We start from the raw sequence: 12,078 nt of genomic DNA on the forward strand, positions 1-12,078 counted from the left end.
CACTCAATATGCCAGCAAATCTGGAACACTCAGCAGTGGCCACAGGACTGGAAAAGGTCAGTTTTCATTCCCATCCCAAAGAAAGGCAATGCCAAAGAATGCTCAAACTACCAGACAATTGCACTAATCTCACACGCTAGCAAAGTAATGCTCAAAATTCTCCAAGCCAGGCTTCAACAGTATGTGAACCATGAACTTCCAGATGTTCAAGTTGGATTTAGAAATGTCAGAGGAACCAGCTATCAAATTGCCAACATCCATTGTATCATCAAAAAAGCAAGAAAGTTCCAGAAAAAACATCTACTTTATTGACTACGCCAAAGACTTTGACTGTGTGGATCACAATAAACTGTGGAAAATTCTGAAAGAGATGGGAATATCAGTCCACCTGACCTGCCTCTTGAGAAATCCGTATGCAGGTCAGGAAGCAACAGTTAGAACTGGACATGGAACAACAGACTGGTTCCAAATTAGGAAAGGAGTACGTCAAGGCTGTATACTGTCACCCTACTTATTTAACTTATATGCAGAGTACATCGTGAAAAATGCTGGGCTGGAAGAAGCACAAGCTGGAATCAAGATTGCCAGGAGAAATATCAATAACCTCAGATATGCAGATGACACCACCCTTATGGCCGGAAGTGAAGAACTAAAGAGCCTCTTGATGAAAGTGAAAGAGGAGAGTGAAAAAGTTGGCTTAAAGCTCAACATTCAGAAAACTAAGATCATGACATCCAGTCCCATCACTTCATGGCAAATAGATGGGAAACAGTGGAAACAGTGACAGGCATTATTTTGGGGGGCTCCAGAATCACTGCAGATGGTGACTGCAGCCATGAAATTAAAAGACGTTTGCTCCTTGGAAGAAAAGTTATGACCAACCTTGAAAGTATATTAAAAAGCGGAGACATTACTTTGCCAACAAAAGTTCATCTAGTCAAGGCTATGGTTTTTCCGGTAGTCATGTATGGATGTGAGAGTTGGACTATAAAGAAAGCTGAGCGCCGAAGAATTGATGCTTTTGAACTGTGATGTGGAGAAGACTCTTGAGAGTCCCTTGGACTGCAAGGAGATCCAACCAGTCCATCCCAAAGTAAATCAGTCCTGACTGTTCATTGGAAGGACTGATGCTGAAGCTGAAACTCCAATACTTTGGCCACCTGTTGCGAGGAACTGACTCATTTGAAAAGCCCCTGATACTGGGAAAGATTGAAGGTGGGAGGAGAAGGGGATGACAGAGGATGAGATGGTTAGATGGCATCACCAACTCGATGGACATGAGTTTGAGTAGACTCCTGGAGTTGATGATCGATTGGGAGGCCTGGCGTACTGTGGTCCCTGGGGTCTCAAAGAGTTGGACATGACTGAGCGATTGAACTGTTTGGTTGGCAATAAGTCCTATATTTCAAAGATGGCCCTAGTGACTGACCAAACATTTTCTATTCTGGGTGCACTGGAGGCAGCTATCAGGTAGAGGAACAGAAAAAGAAATGCATGGCTGATTAGAGTGGTGGGAGAGAAAGTAGGGAAAGAAATTTGCCTTGAGAGAGCATTTAATACAATTTCCACTAGATGGCAGTAATGTCCTAGGAATAAGGTTTCTAAAGTCTAGAAAGGGATAAACCTGCCAGGAAGGAACTGTGGAGCATGCCCAGTGCAGAAATCTTTTAAATGGATTTACTCTTCAGATCATATCAATTTAACTTAAAAAAAAATCTCATGCTGAATCCTCTTCATCTTTCAGTAATCTAATATTATACCAGAGAGAGAGAGAGAGAGAGACAGACAGACAGACAGACAGAGACAGACAGACTGTGACCCTGAATCAATCTATTAGTCGTCGTTGTTGTTGTTTAGTGGCTAAGTCACATCTGGCTCTTTTCCAGTCCCATGGACTGTAGCCTGCCAGCCTCCTCTGTCCATGGGATTTGCCAGGCAAGAATACTGGAGTGGGTTGCCATTTCCTTCTCCAGGGGAGCTTCCCAACCCAGGGATCAAACCTGGATTTGATCAAATCTCCTGCATTGGCAGGTGAAATTCTTTGCCCTTGAGCCAATATGGAAGCCTGAATTCATCTATATGTTCTCAAGTCAGGCAAGATGCTATAGAGGGCAAATATTAAAACTAATTTTAAGATTCAGTAGACTGTATTTTAAACCTAAAGTTAATTGAAATTTCTCTACTAAGAATGATCTTAACTTCTTTCAGTTTTTGGTTTGAGCCTGATTTTAAAAACAAGTTTTAAAAAAAGGACAAAATTGAAAAGTAAACTAAACAGCAGGATTCATTCTAACTCAGATTAGGAGCTGGGAACTCTTTCCAGAAATTATAGAGGTAATACCATACCCTGATTAATTTAGCAAATCTCACAGAAAGTACTATTTAATATCACTTATTGTCTTTTGTGACCCTGTTAGGCTAGAGGAACTAAGTATCTTCCAATTGCAGGCTCATTCCAATAGCCAGGCAAGTGTAGAATTAGTCTTACTGCCAAAAGCCACATATCTGAAGGCTTGGGAACAGGCCTGGAAACTCTAAGCCAGGTACCAAACTGCAGGATTCCCCTACTTTTCATCCTGTTCTTTCTCTGCCTCCCACTTGCTAGCTGGCTACTGAGATGAGCTGGCGTGATAGCCCTGACTGGGCTGAGGCATCAAAGTGTGAAAGTGTTAGTTGCTCAGTTGTGTCCCACTCTTTGTGACCCCATGGACTGTAGCGCGTGAGGCATCAAAGTGTGAAAGTGTTAGTTGCTCAGTTGTGTCCCACTCTTTGTGACCCCATGGACTGTAGCGCGCTAGGCTCCTCTGTCCATGGGATTCTCCAGGCAAGAATCCTGGAGTGGGTTGCTGTTTCCTCTCCAAGCCATGGGGATGGCAGCTGTTTAAGAAGTCTTCTTTTGTTGGTTACAGACCTATGGGACCCATAGGTATAAGCCAACTGGCCACCCTCTGGTGTCCCTTGGTGGCAGCCACAAAAAACTGGTGTGCTAGACAAGGGCACGAGCTCCCTTCTAGGAGATACCAGCTATCTGGAGCAAGGCAGAGTGAGATTGCAAAGACAGTGTCTTGGGGTTCTAGAAGTGTGCCAGAGCAGAAGCCTGCCCCTAGGCCAAAGCTCCTGGGCAAGCAAATAGGCCTCTTTCACAGAAAGACGGGGTTGTGTGTCAGTTGGCTGTCTGAGCAGTGCCCTGGGGGTAGTAGCTTGTCAAGAACTGTCTCTCTGACGGTTCCTGTCCCATGAGACCCGGGGTTGAAAGCCCTCTGCCCTCCAGAAACAGGTGATCAAGTGAATCCCCTTGTGGCAGCCACAAAAACCGGGCCATCAAATGTGAGTAAGAGGTCCCCTGTAGGGGCAGTGGGGCTCTGGAGCGGAGGGGGTAGTGTGACGTTGACGCCCACCAGCTGGGATGAGGCAGAGAGATGGTGCCTGGTGGGAAAAGGAGAACAACAACAAGATTACACTCACTGGCTAGAGTGAGGCAGAGGGAGAGCTCAGCATGCTGCCCGCAAGCTCAGGTGTGCTCAGTTAGATGCCTGTCTGTCAAGCAGAAGCTTTAAAATTAGCAGGTGAGTCTTATTCACATCAGATCGGAGCACCTCCCGGTGAGCCCGAGCCCACGGGGCCTTTAAGAGCTGCTTCTGGCTTCTCCCGTTGCCTTGTGGGATTCCTGGGCGGGACCTTCGCTTGGTTTTTAAAGCCAGGTGTTTTGGGGGCTGGTCTCTAAGGCACAAATCTTAAAAAGTTGGGGTGCCAGATATGGGGTTCAAACCCTTCACTCCTCAGGGAGAAGCTCCAGGTCTGAGTTCCCTCCCAACTCTGGGCTCTGCAGCACCGGAGGTAGGGTTCATGGCAGAGTTGCAACCCAGGCCCTCCTACCCGCTTTCGTGTGGGCCTTCCCTGCTTCTGCCTGATGTGTAGGAGTTGTTAGACAGTTTTTAGAGTTTTTTGGGGAGGGGGGGAGAGGGGAGAGGAAGTTGTTTCCCGTATAGCAGCAGAGTCATGTGAGGCAGGGAGTCCATCTTCCTCCCACGGGTGCCATCTTGACGCCATCGGCTCTTCACCACTGTAATTTCCCTCTGGCTCCTCTCTCTGGTGGGAAGCCAAAACCATGAACCAAGGTTGTGACGGTAAGGCGTTGGGGAGTCTGGAACCTTTTTCTCTCCCCTACTTTTTTCTCCTCCCACCTACCTTTGTGGTAACCATCAGTTACCATGCCTTTAAAAGGGAAGTGGCCTGTGTGCTGATTATCTGCAAGGATAGCCAAGCCGGAAGAGGCAGAGGACTGGCTGCTCTTGCTGCAGTTGGTTTTGGAGAAGGGCAGAACCCCAAGGGTTGGGGTAGAGGCAGCTTTTAGAAAAAGGGGGAAGAAAACCAAAAGAGGTGGGGCCCGGGAGGAGGTGTGAACCCGGAGTGTCCAGGGGCTCACAGATACTGGGGTGGAGATTTTTGACCCACAGTTCCTTCCGTGGTCGAGTTCTAAACGATGCTGGTGGCTTTTCGCTCTTTTGAGGACAGTCTAATAATGGAATGAGAGGCATCAGTCCTTTTGTAAAACATTTGTATTTCCCAAGCTGCCTGCACATTAGAATTGCCTTAACAAATTTATTTTTATTTTATTTTTCCTAGAAAGGGAGCATGGGAGTTAATTTATCTTAGAACCTGTCTGTCTGAAATGTCTTTGAGTTCTCTTATGCATGGTGGGCTGTTTGGCTGGACATAGAGTTTTAAAAATTGAGATATAGTTGGTTTACAATATTAGTTTCAGGTGTACAACATTGTGATTCAAATTTTTTGTAGGTTATACTCCATTTAAAGTTATTATGAAATACTGGTTATATTTGTGTTGTATAATATGTGTGTGTGTGTGTGTGTGCGTGCACGCACGCTTAGTCTCTCAGTTGTGTCTGACTCTCTGACCTCATGGACTGTAGCCCACCAGGCTCCTCTGTCCATGGGGATCTTCCAGGCAAGAATACTGGAGTGGGTTGCCATGCCCTCCTCCAGGGGATCTTCCAGACCCAGGGATCTAACCCCAGTTTCCTGCATTGCAGGCAGACTCTTGACTGTCTGAGCCACCAGGAAAGGCTATTGTACAATATATACTTATATCATTTCTTTAATATTAACACATAGTAGTTTGTTCCTGTTAATTGCCTACCCCTATCTTGCTCCTCCCCTATTCCTCTCCCCACTGTTAACCATGAATTTGTTCTCTGTATCTGTTGAGTCTGCTTATTTTTGTTAGATTCATTAGTTTGTTGTATTTTTTAGATTCTACTCCTACGTGATATCATAGTTTTTGTCTTTCTCTGATTTATTTCATTTAGTGTCATATCCTTTAAATCCATCTGTGTTGCTGCAAAGGGTAAAATTCCATTCTTTTTTGTGACTGAGTACTATTCCACTGTATGTTTGTGTGTATATTTATATTTATCAATTGACACATAATCTCACATCTTCTTTATCCACTTTTTTGTTGATGGACATGTAGATTGCTTCTGTATCTTGGCTATTGTAAATTATGATGCTTTGACTATTGGGGTTTATATATCTTTTCAAATTAGTGTTTTAATTTTTTTCAGATATATTGCCAGCAGTGAACTTGCTGGGTATGTGATAGCTCTATTTTTCATGTTTTGAGGAATTATCATACTATTTTCCACAGTGGTTGCACCAATGTGTATGAAGGTTCCCTTTCTCCACACCCTTACTAACACTTGATAATTGTGTTCTTGTTGATGATGGCCATTCTGACTAGTGTGAGGTGATATCTCATTGAGGATTTAATTTGCTTTTCTCTGATTAATGATGTTGGGTATCTTTTCAGGTGCCTGTTAGCCATCTGTATGTTGTTTTTAGAGAAATGTCTATTCAGGTCCTCTGCTCATTAAAAACATTTTTTTTTTTTTTTCCAAATTGGTGGAGAGTTGCTTTACAATGTTGTGTTGGTTTCTGTCATAAAACAATGTGAATCAGTCGTAATTATATTCATATCCCCTCCCTCTTGAGCCTCCTCCTCATCCCTCCATTTAAAAAAATTTTTTTATATTCAGTTGTATGAGGTGTTTATTTTGGATATTAACCCCTTATTGGCCATATTGTTTGCAAATATTTTCTCGCTTTCAGTAGGTTGTCTTTAGTTTTGTCAGTGGTCCTTTGCTGTGCAAAGGTTTTTAAATTTAATTATGTCTCATGTTTATTTTCTTTAATTTCCTTTGCTTTAGGAGACAGATCCAAAACATATTGCTACAATTTATGTCAGAGTGTTTTGCCCCTGTTTTCCTCTAGGAGTTCAGTGGTTTCAGGTCTTACGTTTAGGTCTTTAATCCATTTTGAGTTAATTTTTGTATATGGTGTTAGAGAATGTTCTAATTCCATTCTTTTACATAGCTGTCCATGTTGTCTAACACCACTTATTGAAGAGACTGTCTTTTCTCCATTGTCTGTTCTTGCCTCCTTTGCCTTAGATTAGTTGATCTATGACATAAACTCCTAAGTGTGTGGTTTATTTCTGGGCTTTCTATCCTGTTCCATTTATCTGTATGTCAATGTCAGTGTTTTTGTGCTTGTCCCATAGTGTTTTGTAGTGTAGTCTGAAGTCAGGTGTGTAATTTCTTCAGTTTCATTCTTCTTTCTCAAAATTGTTTGCGCTATTTGGGGTCTTTTGTGTTTCCATAGAAATTTTAGAATTTATTCGAGTTTTGTGAAAAATGCCATTGGTAATTTGATAGGGATTTGATTGACTCTGCAGAGTGCCTTGCGTAATATGATCATTATAACAATATTCATTCTTCCAGTCCGTGAACACAATGTATCTTTCCATCTGTTTGTGTTGTTTTCAGTTTCTTTCATCAGTATCTTATAGTTTTCTGGGCACAGGTCTTTTACCTCCTCCTAAAGTCTTTTATTCTTCTTCATGTGATGGTAAATGAAATTGTTATCTTAATTTCTCTTTATGGTAGTTTGTTGTTAGTATATAGAAATGCACAGATTTCTAGATATAAATTTTGTATCCTGCTATTTTACCAGATTCATTGATGAACTATAGTAGTTTCTGGTGGTGTCTTTAGGATTTTCTATGTATAGTATCATGTCATCTTTAAACAGTGACAGTTTTACTTCTTCCTTTCCTGTTTGGATTCCTTTGATTTCTTTATTTGTCTAGTTGCTGTGGCTGGGATTTCAATAATATGTTGAATAAAAGTGGTGAGAGTGGGTATTCTTGTCTTCTTCATTATCTTAGAGGAAATGCTTTTAGCATTTCACTGTTGAGTATGATTTTACCTGTGGGCTTATCATATATGGACTTTATTATGTTGAGGTATGTTCACTGTATACCCACCATGTTGAGAGGTTTTTTTTAAAATCATAAATAGATGTTGAAACTTATCAAAAGATTTTCTGTATCTACTGATATGATCATGTGATTTTTATTTTTCAGTTAGTTAATTTGGTTTTATTACATTGATTTGTAGATACTGAAAAATCTTTGCATCCCTGGAATAAATTCCACTTGATCTGGTGTATGATCTTCTTAATGTATTGGTGGTTTCATTTTGCTAATATTTTGTTGCACATTTTTGCATCTGTATTCATCAAGGATATTGGCCTATAATTTTCTTTCTTTCTTTCATTTTTTTTTTTTTTTTTTTTTTTAGTATCTTTGTCTGGTTTTGCTATCAGTGTGATGCTGGCCTTGTAAAATGTGTTTGGAAGCATTCCTTTTTCTGCAATTTTGTGTGATAGTTTGAGAATAATAGGCATTAACTCTTCTCTAAATGTTTGGTAAAATTCACCTGGGAGGCCATCTAGTTCTGGACTTTTGTTTTCTGGGAGTTTTAAAAATCATTGATTCACTTTCATTACTGATAATTGGTCTGCTTATATTTTCTATTTCTTCTTGATTGTACATTTCTAAGAATTTGTCCGTTTCTTCTAGGCTGTCTGTTTTATTAGTGTATAATTGTTTGCAATAATTTTCAATGATCTATGGTGTTGTAATTTTTTTGTTTCTGATTTTACTGATGTGGGCTCTTTTTCTTGATGAGTCTGACTAAACGTTTATCAAGTTTATTTATCTTTTCAAAGACCAGTTCTTTTCATTGATCTTAGTTACTATTGTTTTTAGTCTTTATTTCATTTATTTTTGTCGTGATCATTATGATTTCTTACCTTCTACTAACTTTTGGTTTTGTTTTTCTTTTTCCAGTTCCTTTAGGTGTGAGGTTAGGTTGCTTGAGATTTTTCTTGTTTCCTGAGGTAGGCTTGTATTGCTGTAAACTACTCTCTTGAAACTGCTTTTGCCGCATCCCATAGATTTTGGATTATTGTTCTTTCATTTGTGTCCAGATATTTTTAAATTTCTTTTTTGAGTTCTTCAGTGACCATTGGTTGTTTGTTTAGCCTGTGTGTGTGTGTGTGTGTGTGTTTTCTTGCAGATTTTTGTTGTAGTTGATTTCTTGTCTCATAGCATTGTGGATGAAAAAGATGCTTGATATGATTTCACTTTTCTTAAATTTATTGAGAATATTTTTGTGGCTTATTATGTGGCCTATTAGAATGTTGGGTTAGATGTCGATTAGAACATTCTGTCCAGTAGGATGTTCATGTGCACTTGAAAATAATGTGTATTCTGCTGTTTTTTGAATGGAGTTTTATATATAAATATATATATGGATTTTGACCAATATATATATTAAGTCAATGGTTTAATGTGTAATTTAAGGCCAATATTACTTTATTGATTTTATGTCTTGTTGGTCTGTTCATTGAGGTAAGTGTGATGTTAAAGTCCCCAACTCTTACTGTGTTGCTGTCAGTTTCTCCCTTTAGGTATGTTGATATTTGCTTTGGGTAAAAATATTTTTATTGGGTACATGTATATTTACAGTTGTCACAGCATCTTCTTGGATTGATCCCTTGATCATTATGAATGTAATGTCCCTTATTGTTTCTTTTTACAGTTTTTGTTTTAAAGTTTATTTTGTCTGATAAAAGTATTGCTACTCTGACTTTCTTTTGATTTCCATTTGCATAGAATACCTTATTCCAATTCCCTCACTTTCAATCTGTGTGTGTCTTTAGATGGGAAGTGAGTCTTTTTCAGGCAGCATATATGTAACTCTTGTATTTATGTCCATTTTGCCACTCTGTTTTTTTCACTGGAGCATTTAGTCCATTTACAATTAATATAGTTACTGATACATATGTACTTACTGCCATTTTGTTAATTGTTTTGGGATTGCTTTTGTAGTTAATTTTTGATTATTTGTTCTTCTTTTGCTTTCTTCCCTGGGATTTGATGACTATCTTTACTGTTATTTTGGATTCTTTTCTCTTTTCTGTGTGTGTCTTTATTATAGGTTTTTGATTTGTGGTTACCGTAAGGTTTATATAGCTATCTGTGTTATTTTAAGTTACTAATCTCAGAATCTCTAATGCCCTTTAACAACTCTACATTGTTATGTCCCCCCCCCACAATTACTGTTTTGACATCATATTTTACATCTTTTTGTTTTGTGTGTCCCTTAACTACTTACGGGAATCCCTGGTGGCTCCGAGGTTAAAGTGTCTGCCTGCAATGCGGGAGACCCGGGTTTGATCCCTGAGCTGGGAAGATCCCCTGGAGAAGGAAATGGCAACCCACTCCAGTATTCTTGCTTGGAGAATCCCATGGAGGGAAGAGCCTGGTAGGCTACAGTCCACAAGGTCGCAAAAAGTCGGACATGACTGAGCTACTTCACTTAACTACTTACTGCAAATATAGGTGGTTTTACTATTCTTGTCTTTTGACCTTTTTACTAATTTTGCATAAGGTTGATTTACTATCTTTACTAAATATTTCCCCTTACCAGGAAGCTCTTTCTTTCTCTTTCCCCTCCTCCTCCCTCCTTAGAGAATTCCCTTAAATGTTTCTTGTTAAGGTGAATTAGTGGTGGTGAACTCTTAGCTTTTGTTTGTAAAACTTTTGATTTCTCCATAAAATCTGAAGGAAAACCTTTAATGGGTAGAACATTTTGGTTGTAGGTTCTTCCCTTTCATCTATTTAAATATTTTATGCTACTCCCTTCTCCCCTGCAGAATTTTTGCTGAAAAGTTATCTGGTAGCCTTATGGGAGTTTCCTTGTATGTAACTTGATTCTTTTCCCTTGCTGCTTTTAATATTCTTTCTTTATATTTAATTTTTACCCTTTCAATTAAAATGTGTCTTTGTATTGACCTCATTAGGTTGATCCTCTTTGGGACCATCTTTGCTTCCTGGATCTGGATGTCTGTTTCCCTTCCCAGGTTAGGGAAGTTTTCAACCATTATGTCTTCAAATATGTTTGAAAGGTTGTTGTTGAATCACGCGAATACACCAGGATTTTTGGCTCTCGGAGGAGAAGAATTCAATCCGGGGCCAGAGACGAGGCTTGATCGCTCAGAGCTTTTGTGTAATAAAGTTTTATTAAAGTATAAAGGAGACAGAGAAAGCTTCTGACATAGGCATCAGAAGGGGGCAAAAAGAGTACCCCCTTGTTAGTCTTTAGCTGGATGTTATATAGTCACTAGCAGTCTGTTAATGAAAGAAAGGAATGTCTTGTAATTCAGAACAGCACCAGGCCCCTTGCCCATAAGATGCATTTTGGGATAATCTTGGGCCATAAAATAATTAACTTGAATCTTAAAGAAGGGCAGACCACCATACAAATAGTTTTATTTACATAGATTAGGGGAACAATATCTGAGTATAACATACTGGTTTGTCAAGTAGGTTTTGGGCCAAGAGGCGGAACCGACTTGGAGACAGAGTTTGGGGTAAAGGCGTAGTACATTAGCATAGCTTAAGACAAACATTTTTATAAGAAAAAGGCATTGGTTATCTCTAGGCTCAAGAATAGCTAACTTCAGGTGAAACCAGGTGTCATTATGGCAACACAGTATTTTAAGAGAAACCTCTCTTTAAATTTGTATAGAGAAGGAAAAAAATATTGCTAGTTTGTTTCTTCCTGTTGCTTAAGAGAGATAAAAATGTCTGACACTTGCAGGCTATTTCTTCCATTTGGAGACCCCTGGCCTTCCTGCCTGTTACCCTCTCATTCCCCCCTTTTCTTTTAGGAGAATTATGTTGTCTAGGGAAAAGGGGCGTCGTTTTCATTTTATAACTACTTTCGAGCTGACAAGGGGCGTTGTCCCTAAATTGATGAGGCAACATATTTTCTTAATCTTTATATTGAGGATATTTGATCCAGGGGCCCCAAATAGTAGTCGGAGGAAGCTACAGCAGTAGCAGGAGTTTGAGCAACCATTTGTAACTTAAAAGCTTTCATGCGGCTAGAAACAAATCTAGTTATACAATTATAGATGTAGGGAGCAAACAGCAAGAACAAAACAACCAGAATTATTAAAAGTCACATTATGTCCATAGTTAAAGTGCAAAGTGTTGCACCAGTCCATTTTAGGGTTGGTAGATGTCATCAGATGAAGAAGATGCATCGCATGTGTTTGTTGTCGAAGGTATTTACAGACTTGGAGAAAGTCTTTTTTTTGAAGTGGGGATGTCCACCACGGGAAGTCTTCTATTGACGAAGAGGGGAGTGTTTCGCAGACCCAGCAGTTTATCTTTTAGATCTTTTTGAGCTGTATGGTTTAAAGTTAGGAATTGAGAACAATCGTGATCAGGTGTTTCATTTTCCTTCTCAGGAAGGAAAGTGGCAGGATTTAAATTTTTACAAACTTTAAGCTTAGTTACTGGTCTTTTTAACAACAATGACTGATATTTAAGAAGCCTACTGTCTGTCATCTAAATATTAACCTTAGAATTTAAGATTTTACTCACATCATGAGAAGTCAGGACAGTAAGGTTTTGTCTATTAATTATTTTTAAAGCTTTAGGTGTTAATAAAGCCGCTGTCTCAATTATTTTTAGGCAGTGGGGCCACCCACGTGAAACTACATCTAATTTTTTGTTTAGATAAGCAACAGGTTGTTGGTGAGGCCCTCGGGGTTGTGTCAAAACTCTCAATGTCACACCTTTTTTTTTAGTGACAAACAAATTAAATTTTGACCCTGTGGGCAAGCTCAGAGCTGGAGCTTGCA

General features: G+C 39.6%; 1 protein-coding gene across 10 annotated transcripts in view; it reads left to right on the plus strand.

Annotated features, from left to right (window-relative positions):
* The first annotated feature begins 3,629 nt into the window (after window positions 1-3,629).
* The window catches only part of ATP8B4 (ATPase phospholipid transporting 8B4 (putative)), a 345,053-nt gene continuing 336,604 nt past the window's right edge, over window positions 3,630-12,078 (plus strand). For 8 of the 10 annotated variants that reach the window (XM_055538002.1, XM_055538000.1, XM_055537998.1 and 5 more), the window contains exon 1: window positions 3,630-3,837. The gene's annotated coding sequence lies outside the window, so the exon portion shown is untranslated. The other 2 variants (XM_055538003.1, XM_055537999.1) reach the window with 1 other exon arrangement.

The sequence above is a fragment of the Bubalus kerabau genome, chromosome 10 (genome assembly GCF_029407905.1).
Source record: "Bubalus kerabau isolate K-KA32 ecotype Philippines breed swamp buffalo chromosome 10, PCC_UOA_SB_1v2, whole genome shotgun sequence".
Lineage (NCBI taxonomy): Eukaryota > Metazoa > Chordata > Mammalia > Artiodactyla > Bovidae > Bubalus > Bubalus kerabau.